Below are 12280 nucleotides of genomic sequence, written 5' to 3'. Positions count from 1 at the left end.
TGTGTTGCTTTTATCGTTTTACAATGTGTTATATACCAAAATTATCGCAATTTAGTGTACATTACAACGAAAAAAAAGTAACTTGTTACCTTTAACCGTTTTGCGCACAGCGCGATTTGAATACAATTATATATGAAATTTCAATGACAAAAAGAAGGAGCCAAAAATGAACTCTTAATCTTGAAAACTAAGCGCACTGTGATTTTTTTTTTTTTTTTTTCCGCTTCCGCGCTCACTCTGAAACACCTCCGGCACACGGGAGACATTATTTTTTTTACCGCTTCGGCGTTTTGATAATATGACTGGTAATTCTTTTGTAACTGTAATTGACATAAGCACAATGTAATTACTGACGGCAGTTAGTCTGTTAAACGTATGAAGACGTCATACAAACAAATTCCTTATATCTGACATCTGATTATATGCCGCAAGATACCATTATTGACTATGTTAAATGTCAAAATAGTTGAAAACACGTCTCCTTCAAGACGACAAACATGGCATAAGTGAGGAAGAGTTGTTACGTTAGTCACGCTAGCCAAACAGGACAGGAATGAGGTGGATATGGCAACGCAAACCCGTATTCGCCATCAGCTGATTCCAGAGCGTGAATGACTGCCGAGTTAGTATTTATACTACACTAATATGATGATACATATGATACAATTATAATGCTTTAGTCGGACAGAATCTGATCTTCATTCTGTTTGATTACATTCATATTGAATTATACTAAGATCGGATTCTCGTTCATTTTCAATTACACCTGTACTGAATTATCCGAAGTCAGAATGCCTTGAGCCTACAGCATTAGCCACTATAAAAATCACTCTACCGATATGTAGTACAGCAAATACTTTAGGCTAGACTAGGCTACTGTATATGAATACGATATATCATCGTGAACACTAGGCTAGCCGTAGTTAATTTTATTCGATTTCTCTACATACTGAATTATCCGAAGTCAATATGCATGAACAGAGAATTAGTTGATATTAAAAATTACCCTATCGTATAAGTAGAGGAAAGTAACCTTAAAGATGAAGGATCAGTATTCAACCCTTCAGAACCCGACAGACCCAAAACCAGATCTGAACGACCAACCATGGCCTAAAAAGCTTCTGATGCAAGGAACTCGACGCAGGAAAAACCCAAAGAGGCTCTAAGGACACTGTCCCTCTATAAACTACTACTTAGAATAGAAAACTGACCCGAAGAAGCCTGCACTTCTCTTCCTAAACACTATGTAGCCTATTATCCCTACTCGTCTGTATCTGACCTAAATTTTCATCATCCTGAGAACTTACAAATCGAGGGAAGGGGAAATCTGCTGCCAACACTGTCTGCTCCGCGCCGGGGGGGGCGGCAGAACCTACCCCCTCGGAGGCTTGCGGTTCTCCATTACCCCCAGCACCCGTTAGGGCTGGTTCTGAAACAGGCAGGGGGCTGAAAAAAGGGATTTTGATGAAGGAAAAATCTATTTCTGGGCAAGAACCTGTGTTGCACAGTGAAATGTCCCTTTAGCACTCATTTCTAAGGTATAAATATTACTATGAATACCAGACAAAAAAGCTAATATGGAAATGCCAGAGTATTCTAGCTCGCTCAACTTTATTTAAGGTGTCGATATGGTTTCTGGGGCGAGTGAAACCACTACCAGAGGTCCTTTGCCATTTAGACTCCTCCTTCCTCAATATCCCTCATCTACAGAGGAGCCGATCTAAGGCCCACTACCCGCTACCGTACGGCTAGCGCCTCTGACATCATTCCTGCAGACAGCACCCAAGCTTGGGCCAAAAAAGGGGGGAATAAAAAGGAAAGGGTGGGATTTCACTGGGCGACACAGGTCCTTGCCCAAAAATAGATTTTTCCTTAGTCAAAATCCCTTTTCTGGGCTCAGCCTGTGTCGCTCCGTGAAATAATACCAGAGAAATGGCCCCACAAGCTTGGAAAGAGGAAGCACACAACTAAATAAGATGGGATAATCAAAATCAATTAAGGTTAATTGCTATAATGTAGATAATAGGTTACAGAACAAGTAACAACAGAGCAAATTGAACCTTAACACTAATCACATATATACAAGGGTAACAGTTATACATAACTACATAGTAAAACTAAATGCGAACAGAGACTAGTCCCAGATCCAAAACATATGGAAAGTATCATAAGTATATACAATATGTGGCATCCAAGGAACAGTACAACTATAATGACGACTGAGCTACGGCAAGAATGCTAGCGAGGCAGGTAGGAAAGAGAGATGTAAGGAGAGACATAGGATAAACTACTTACTACTAAGTTAAGCAGTGTCAGGGGGAAACTGAGTTTCCGGCTGCCACTGCTGGAAATTTAAGGGCTTCTAAGGACTTAAGATAATGGCGTTTGAATACTGTCGGAGATTTCCAGCCTGGTACTTCTTCAGATCTTCAAAATTCATGTGTTGAAAATAATTAATTGAGGTAGCTACTGCCCTAACATCATGTACCCGTGGAAAGGACTGCGGGTTGGCCTGTTTTATAAAGTATAAAATCTGTTGCCTAATTCCTTTTAAGGAAATGGTGCCACCTTTTTCTCTAATGAACAGAGGGCCTAAAGATATCAGGGCAGTTCTACTTAGATATGCTCTTAGTGAAGTAACTGGACATAAGGATGGGTCCTGTGGAAGTGGGACAATTTTCCATGGGGCCCATCTATCCAGTGGGTCCTCATTCTAAGCTAGAAATTGGCAATCTGGAGAAAGTAACACTTCTCCCGAAGGGAGAAACTCTATATGATCTGATTCTCTAGATAGAGCCGGCAGTTCAGATATTCTGGCTCCTGAGGCCAAACTTATTAGGAATAATGTTTTCCTTAAGAGAGCTATATAGTCACACGAGTCATTATTAGTGTCCGAGGCCAATTTAAGGACATCATTTAAGAACCATGATACAGACTTGGGACTCTCGGATAGTTTGAGTCTAGCACAAGCCTTGGGGATAGATGAAAAATATGAATCAGTTAGATCTATTTTGAATCCAAATTGGAAGATCTTCTTAAGAGCAGACTTAGTAGTAGTAATAGTACTAGCTGCTAAATCTTTCTCAAATAGTGTTCTGAAAAAGGATATGGCCAGATTCGTGGTCATGGTTTGTGCATTAGAGTCCTTCAGGAATACAGCTAGCTTTTTAAACTGCTGAATCATATTGACGCAAGGTCGATTCTCGTTTATCAGATTCTAAGAACATGATGTTCTGAGGATCGATATTAGCATCCCTCTGTGCTGCGAACTTCATGAAGTCCATAAAGTTAGGGCTTTCTGAATTCCTGAGGAAGCAAACACAGTCCATGTTTGTTGTGATAGTTTGGGATTGGGAATCCATTGAGGTCGGAGTCCCAATTCCAGTAGAAGCGGGAACCAATTGCTCTTGGGCCAATTGGGGGCTATCAGAGCAATGTGACCTTTGAACGTCCAGAGTTTGTTCAAGACTTTCAAGAGAAGATCCACTAGAGGAAAGAGGTAAATCTTCTTCCACACATTCCAATCTATAGCCATAGCGTCCGTGGCATAAGCAAGAGGGTCCAGGTTGGGGGCCATATAACAAGGGAGTTTGTGGTTCGACTCAGTGGCGAAGAGATCTACCTGAAGCCCCGGTACTAGTTGACAGACCCAACTGAATGACTCCTTGTCCAGGGACCACTCCGACTCCAGCGGAACTGAACGTGATAGCGCATCCACTACCACGTTTCTTACTCCCGCTAGGCGAGTGGCTGACAGGTGACATTTGTTCCTGTCTGCTAGTGAAAATATGGCTATCATGACATTGTTCACGTGGCTCGACTTGGAGCCGCCACTGTTGATGCAGTGTACTACCACTGCACTGTCCAGCATCAACTTGATATGAGATTTCTTGGCTGGATGAAGCTTTTTCAGGGTGAGGAACACTGCCATAGCTTCCAGTACATTGATATGAAGCTGGCGGAATGGTAGGGACCAGGTTCCCTGTACCTTTTTGTACATTGAGTAACCGCCCCACCCGCTTAGTGATGCACCTGTGTGGATCACTAAGGCCAGCGGAGGGAATTGCAGTGGAATTGTCTTTGACAAATTCTTGATCTCCGTCCACGGGCGGAGTCTCTTCCGTAAGATCGCCGGGATAGGAGCCAGTTTGTCCCGGGATCTCTTGTTTGCTCTTGATCGCCAAACCCGGTTTATGTCCTCTAGTCTGGCTTTCAGTAGAACGTCCGTTACTGAAACGAATTGGAGAGAACCCAAGATTCTTTCTTGGTTCCTCCGGGACGTCTGTTTGCACTTGAGATATTGTCTGGTTGCTTTGGCTACTTCTCTCCTTTTCAACGGCGGGATTGATAGAGTATGGGAGTTCAAGTCCCATTGAATTCCTAGCCACTGGAAGCGGGACTCCGGTGTTAGCCGGGACTTGGTTCTGTTTATCTGGAAGCCTAGATATTCCAGAAACTGGATTACTTTGACCGTTGCTTTGCAACATGCTTCGATGCTTGTGGCCCACGAGCCAATTGTCTAGATAGGCTACTAGCATTATTCCTCGAGACCTTAGTTCTTGAACAACTGTCTTCGCCAATTTTGTAAATACCCTGGGGGCTATGTTGAGCCCGAATGGCATTACTTTGAAGGAGTAGGCCTGCTTTCCTAGCCTGAAGCCTAGGAACGGGTGGAAGTGCCTTGCTACTGGAACATGATAGTAGGCATCTGTAAGATCTATAGAGGTGGTGACGGCCCCACGGGGAAGTAAGGTCCGCACCTGCGAAACGGTCAGCATCCGGAACCTGTCGCAGTGAATGAATAAGTTCAGATGGGACAAGTCTAAGATTATTCTTCGCTTGTTTAAGTCTTTCTTTGGCCCGCTGAACAAGTGACCTTGAAATTTTAAATGCTTGACTCTTGACACTAGTACTCCTTTTTGAAGGAGTTCTTGGGAATACTCTACCAATTACGCTGTTGGTTCCTGATAAAAGGTGTTGGATGGAGGAGGACCTTGGAGCCATCTCCACCCTAGACCTTTGGACACAATGCTTTGGGCCCACTTGCTGAACCTCCAACGGTGACGAAAGAGGTACAGTCTCCCTCCTACCTGGGGATTCTCACTGGTTTGAGTAAGGGCGTCCACCATGTCCTCCTCGGGAACCCTTGCCTCGGCTGGTGGCTCTTCTGCCGCCTCGTTAACGGAAGGCGCCTCTAGCTCTGCTACCCCCGCCAAACCTGTTGAAGGCTTGAAATGACTAGTTTTCAAACGCCGGGTTGTAAGCAGGGGAGACAGTATAGGAGGTTGAAGCTTGTGCCTGTTGTGGTGACTGGGTCAGCAGCACAAACTGCTGTTGTGGCTGCGCCTTAGAGGTTGAGGGTTGCGGTACCTGAGATACCGGAACCACTTGTACCAGAGTCTGTTGTTGAGGGAAGGACTGGAACTTCCTAGGCTTCTTCTTTGACTTGGGATTCGATCCGGTGGACTCCTGTTTCCGTTTGGAGACGAGTCCCCAGCGAACCCTTAGGCTCTGGTTGAACCTGACCGCCTCGCAGTGCACTTCGTTCACTACCGAGGCCGGGAAGAGGTCAGCGCCCCATATAGATGAGGCTAATAGCTTGTTGGGCTCGTGGCGGATCGTGGCCTCCGCCAGCACATGCTTCCTACAATTCTGTCTAGCTATGACGAAATCATACAAGTCACATTGCATTGAATACAATAGTGACTTGGCGATGATCTTAAATAACGGTTCTTCTCCGTAGATTAGAGCCGATACTTCCATCATAACTAGAGAATTGAGGGACCTGCAAAGTCTCATCCTGGCGTCATATTCAGTTTGAATGAGGCCTTCAATTAGCCTGGGTAACCTCTCGCTGAACAGCGTGATGGTGCAGTCCGGCTTCAGTTTACCTACAGAAAAGGTGGCTGGAAGGTCTACCCAGTGATCATCAGTTCCGGGGAGCAGGAGGGAAGTCGGTTCTGTCTCCCGGAGTTGGGGCATAGGCTCGTCTTTCATTACTACCTGCAATGTCAACTCTGCCACCTTAGACGTGAACGGGATGGGCGTTTCCTCGTCTACAGTGAAGATTGTAAACGGGCTCTTGAATGCCGTAACCCTGGTGTTAGTGCATTGCCACTCCTCAAGGTTACGTAACCATGCCTGCTGGGCCTGGTCCCGGGGAAGGATTACTGTTTCCTTCGGGACCTTGTCTTCCCTCCTCATAGTTACTTCCGTCAGGCGGACATAGCCCATGAAAGGGGGCTGTAATCCTTCCGGATAGAACTCGAAGTCCTCAAACCTTCGAGTTCCGCAGCCCTCAATCGTAAGCATGCCATCCGCGAAAGGAGCATATGCGGCAACCCTCCATGGGTTGTTCAGCTTAAAGGGAGGAAGGGCAGATGAGTCCGGCATTAGCAAGCTCTGAGCTGCTTGGCCGGATTGTGGAAGTCCTGTCATTGCGTTTCTCGGAGACCCGCAATAAGGTTCTCCTGGGTAACTAGTCTATCCGAGATGGCTTGGATAGACTGCCCTGACGCCTCTAAGGAGGAGGATAATTGGGCGAACATTTCTTGGAACTTGGCTTGCACCAAGTTCCCGACCATGCTGCCCATCTGCTGCATAATATTTGCTGAAATATTAGCAGAGAAAACATCAGGGTCAAAGGAGGAAGGTTCTACCTTCTCCTTAGGGACCTTGGATCTGGCCCCTTTTGAGGTGGACACCTCAGGGTCGGAGGAGGAAGGCTGAGCCCCCTCCTTAGAAGTCTTGGTCCTCGACCCTTTAGAATGGGAAGCCAGTTTAGCCTTGTCAGCCCCCGGATGGTGAGCCGGAAGCTTATGGACATGGCTGGTACCTGGCTTCTTAGACAGGGACTTCTGAAGCGATTTAAAGTCTCGCTTGCCTAACTTTAGGGATCACCAAGGTGGACTTCGGCCTGACCAACTGAAATCCCCCAGTGAATCCCTGGAAAGAGGTCGAAGTCGAAGGGGAAGAAGCTCTAGATGGGCTCAAGGAAAGCCCTTGAGCCCCAACAGTACCTGCTTCACAAACACTCTTACCGTTACCCATGCCTTCAATAGCCATGGGCTCGAGGTCCAAGTCCAGAGCAGCTACTTCCTGCGCGACTTCTTGCGCGGATGTCTCCTCCGGGGGCTGAGCGACCGCCTCTTGAATGGAAGCGATCAGGGGAGCTGCCACTTCGGGGTCCACGGATGAAGTGCTCTTCCCACCGGGGAAGATGAGAGTGGCCATCTCCTTAGATAAAAATATAAGGTTGGCCCTTGGCGACGTTATGGCCAAACCCACCAACCCAGGCCTTCAGGGTGGATAAAGCAGTCTCCCGGACCGCTTGGACGCCCTGAAAAAGAGGGTTAACGTTAATACTTAAGACTAACCTAGGTTAAACCGTAACTTATTCTAAAGGTCATATCAAATTGACATAAATTTCATTGGTCCTCATTGTATTACTGTGTGTACTCCGGAACGCCACCTACCTCAGAGGAGACTTGGTCTATGACCTTGTAGCAAATGAAGCAATTCTCGTGGTGTCATACCACGGACTCGTTAAGGCGGATCGCGCAGGTGGAGTGGGTCCGGCAGACCTTGTGCCCACAGGGGTCTTGGAGGACAGCGTTGCAGCCAGCCTCCATACAATGGGTGACCTGTAAGTGAAATGATACATGAGAATCACCACTAACCTTACGGACTAGGTCGTGGTTGTGATATGCCATGACGCCGGAGTACTCCGGTGTTAATAAGTAATATGGCCCAGTCTCGACCTGCTCTTTAGCCGTGTGCCGTGGCGAGGCATCCGGTAGGATCGGTAGGACAGAGCTTGAAACAGTGTGTTTCCGGCGATGCCGGAGATCAATTTAAACACTGAATCAGGATAACCACCTATTCCATACGCCGGAGTAAGGAGTAGTCCGAACAAGCACCGGGTGTGGAGCAGGGGGAGACCAGGTAAGGAAGTTACACGGCGGAGCTTGACAACTCTGCCGTAGGGTAACTTAAAACTAGAACAAGGTGGGAGATGATCCCTGGCGGGGTTGGAGGACTCCGCCAACAAAACTTAAACTAAAGGTAATGGATGTTATTATGTGTAAAAGAACATGCATGCAACATAGCGTACCCTTTAAGGGAGGCCGGAGCCTCCACAATAATCAACCATACAAAAGCGGACCTGGCTACACCGGGGTCCTGCATCCACCGGAGCGGGGAGGAGATGGTGACTAATGATAGGGATACGCTACCAGTGAGCCGAGGAGAACCGAGCTCCACCGAGCCTGGTGGCAAACCGAGGCTCGGCTGAGCAGGGCTCCCCCCTACTCCTCTGGGGAGAATGGCAGGGTAGCGGGCCAGCTCGCCGAGAGCCCTCCAGCCACCTCCCCTATCCCCCTTGAGGGGGGAGGGGAGGGTTTGCTCAGATCGGCTGCCTGAGACAGCGTGAGCGAGCGTCCCTCCCCCAAGGTGGGGGGAAGAGGGACTGGGAGGGTCGAAAGCGGGGTGGCTCGTACGCGGTCACCTGGAACTCTCTCGGCCGGGTGAACATATACGCGGTGAAAAAAGCCAGGCAATCGAAGGAGGCCTATAGGCCAACTGAAGCCATCTCAATGAACATGTAACATATAAAATAAACATCCTATCCTAACACGGGGGGAAAGGAAGAAAAGTGAGACGAGAGAGAAAGAGCAATGTCCTGGAGAAGCTGGGCAGTGCCAATCGAGAAGGATGGGCAAGCCTGGCAACTCCGAGCAGCTAGCCTATATGCCATGACGAAAAAACGCGGGGCAGGCGGCCAGGGTGGCTCGAGGACAAAGGGGAGAAGGACCAGGGTCCTTCATACAAGGGCGTCTAACGAAGAAGTAACCTAACAACTAAAAGATACATGCATGAATGAACATCTGGGCTGAAAGGTAACAATGGAGGCTATGTACTGAGAGCGCGTGCTCGGACAATGTCCCCCGTGTGGATTAAAATAACAAAAAGGTATGGGGGACCGATTGGGACACAAAACAAGGTAACACGAAGAAGCGAGCCAAGAATGGCGGCGCGGGGACGGCACCACATGGGATGGGACGCCGTCTTATAAAAACCTAAATAATTTGGTTAAACGTGCCAAAGGCAGCTCCTAAATTGTGTCTACTATTAATAGCAGTACTTAACTTGGATGCAGCAATAGCTTGACGTTCCATGATGATGGGTAAGATAATTCCAGGGAAAAACACAACACAGCAAAGAAAAACGCGTGCAGCATGGGCTGCGTTATCAAAGGAATGACGTCAGAGGCGCTAGCCGTAACGGTAGCGGGTAGTGGGCCTTAGATCGGCTCCTCTGTAGATGAGGGATATTGACGAAGGATGAGTCTAAATGGCAAAGGACCTCTGGTAGTGGTTTCACTCGCCCCAGAAACCATACCGACACCTTAAATAAAGGTGAGCGAGCCAGAATACTCTGGCATTTCCATATTAGCTTTTTTCTCTGGTATTCATAGTAATATTTATACCTTAGAAATGAGTGCTAAAGGGACATTTCACGGAGCGACACAGGCTGAGCCCAGAAAGAACGATTAGAATCAACTATACTACTAGTACCACTATCTCTATTTTGGTTAAATTATTCGTCAGGCTAGAAATATGCTTAACATACTAGATGATAACCTGTCCACTAATTTCTTGAATAACTAACTAATGTTTCGTTGTCTCCTGACCAAGACAAACATCTCTGACTGGTATTGCACTGAACCTTCCTACACGAAATAACGAAAAGAACATCGATCATGTGTGAGGGTACTCATCCTACGCTTGAAGGGCGTGCAGAGCCGATGAGCACCAACATATCCAGCAGTAGAAGGCTCGATCGTCGAACTGTAGATGAAGTAGAAGCAGCGGCGTTTGCAGACGGCGATGACGTTATTTTAGAGCCGATGAGCACCAACATGTCCAGCAGTAAAAGGCTCGATCGTCGAACTGTAGATGAAGCAGGAGCAGAGGCATTTGTAGACGGCGACATCATTTATTTCCTAACTTATCCATAGCGAGTACAAAGTAGCCATCCAAAGTGAAATGGGAGAAGTCGTAATTTGTAACCAAAATACGAAAGCTATTTGAGTGGGGTCGGGTTAAATGACCAAAAGTTTGCCTGATGTGGGACTGATCCGCACAGCATGGCGAACAAGAAACAATTGAGGAGACAGGCCTCTGGTGGCCGGTATTTGCGGCAGCGTTGCGAACGGTAACACAGGTAACTCATTTGACTAGATTTTACCTGCAGCGTTGGGTAACACTGACAGTTAAAATTACCCACTTAGTGGGTAAATATGTGGGGATATAGTTCGGGCTGGTCAGTGACCAGGGCTAATTCAGGTGTTCAGGGAGTGTATTGCAATATTAAATTTACTCCACAGTAAATTTAATGTAAATACTTAGTAGTGAACAAGTTACAAAGTGATTTTGTGGGTTTCTTTTTCAATGTCAGCATAGTTAAAGACCGGTTTCCTGCAAAATGACAAACGTGGTATAAGTGGGGAAGAGCTGTTACGTTAGTCATAGCTAGCCAGTCAGGGCAAGAATGAGGTAAATACAGCAACACAAACTCGTATCATCATCAGCTGATTCCAAAGCACACACACACGCACACACACAATACATACAATACTATTATAATGCTGAAGTCGGACCGAATCTGATTTTCATTCTTGTTCAATTACACATTTTGTACTGAATTATTATATGATACGATTCTTGTTTCTTGTTCAATTTGTGTACACTAGGCTAACTGTTAAATGTTAATGTTATTCAATTTCTCTTTGTAGTGAATATCATAAGTCTATGTGCATCGAACCGACAGAATTAGCTGATATGTATTAATAATTACCATACTGTATATGCATAGAGTCAATTTGAGAACCTGATCACCAGAATTACCACCACTACAAGACAAACGAAATTTATCCACAAATAAGGAAAAATAACCTTTGAAGACGAGGGATCACTATTCAACACTTCAGAACCAGAAAACCTGAAACCACCTCTGAAAAACCAACCACAGACTCAGAAACCTTCTGTTGCAAAGAACTCAAAGCAGGATATAAAACCAAAGATGGCTCTAAAGACAAACTGGCACACTAGAGACTACAGCAGAATCCGAACCAGAAGAAACCTGCACTTCTCTTCTTGAACACTACATAACTAACCTATTACTATCCCTACTCATCTGTATTTAACCTAAATTTACATCAACCTCAGAATTTACACCTTGAGGGGGAAGGGGGAAAACTGCTGCCAACACTGCCTGCTCCTTGGCAGGGGGGGTGGGGGGCAGCTGGCAGATCCTACCTTTGAGGCTTGCGGGTCTCCAAGACCCCCACCACCCATTATGGCTGGTCCTAGAACAGGCAGGGGGGGCTGGATGGGAGCGATTGGCATCACTTACATTACTATTACTACCACAATCCTTACTCTCTGTTAGCTTATTCATCAAATTAGCAAATAAGTTACATATGCTGGATGACAATCTGTCTTCTAATATCCTAAATAGCTTTCTTATCTATTGTTTGTGTTTCTAAACCTGCCTTACACTTGCTTTTAGAAACTAGAGACTTCCTATGTTTGAAGTAATCCTCCATTTGTTCTAATGACCAATCTCTATACTCAACACACCTCTGTCTGATACTTCACTGAACCTTCCTACAAGTAATACATAAGGAATGCCTGTTATTTTTTAGGGTACTCATCCTCCGTTTGCATGTAGAGCAGTACCGATGAGCTTGCTCAGAAGGCGCAGAAGATGAAGTACATGTAGAGGCGTTGGCTGACGGTGTTTATTTCCGTGGCTTGTCCATTACAAGTCCACTTCAAGCCAGCAATACCAAGAGAAGTTCCAAATCAATCCAAATCACCAGCAATACCAAGAGAAGTTCCAAATCAATCCAAATCACCAGCAATACCAAGAGAAGTTCCAAATAATCCAAATCACCAGCAATACCAAGAGAAGTTCCAAATCAATCCAAATCACCAGCAATACCAAGAGAAGTTCCAAATCAATCCAAATCACCAGCAATACCAAGAGAAGTTCCAAATCAATCCAAATCACCAGCAATACCAAGAGAAGTTCCAAATCACTCCAAATCAATAAAAAAAAACCAGAGCAAAAACCAGGAGCGTAGTCGTAATACAATCCCAGGGTCGTAATTCAGAATTCCAAGGCCAAATATATATGTGGGGGTCGGGCTAAAGACCAAAAAAAGTTTGTGTGTTGTAGGGCACGTCCTAACAGCACCGTGAACAGAAAACAATTG

The 12280-nt window shown here is 46.0% G+C and overlaps 1 protein-coding gene across 2 annotated transcripts in view; it reads right to left on the bottom strand.

Moving 5' to 3' along the window:
* Positions 1–12280, bottom strand: part of LOC135210969 (uncharacterized) — a 163381-nt gene that overhangs the window by 114450 nt on the left and 36651 nt on the right. The gene's annotated exons all lie outside the window — the stretch shown is intronic.

The sequence above is a fragment of the Macrobrachium nipponense genome, chromosome 4, assembly GCF_015104395.2.
Source record: "Macrobrachium nipponense isolate FS-2020 chromosome 4, ASM1510439v2, whole genome shotgun sequence".
Lineage (NCBI taxonomy): Eukaryota > Metazoa > Arthropoda > Malacostraca > Decapoda > Palaemonidae > Macrobrachium > Macrobrachium nipponense.
The sequence above is the reverse complement of the archived record's forward strand: the minus strand, read 5'-3'. Positions and strand labels throughout refer to the sequence as shown.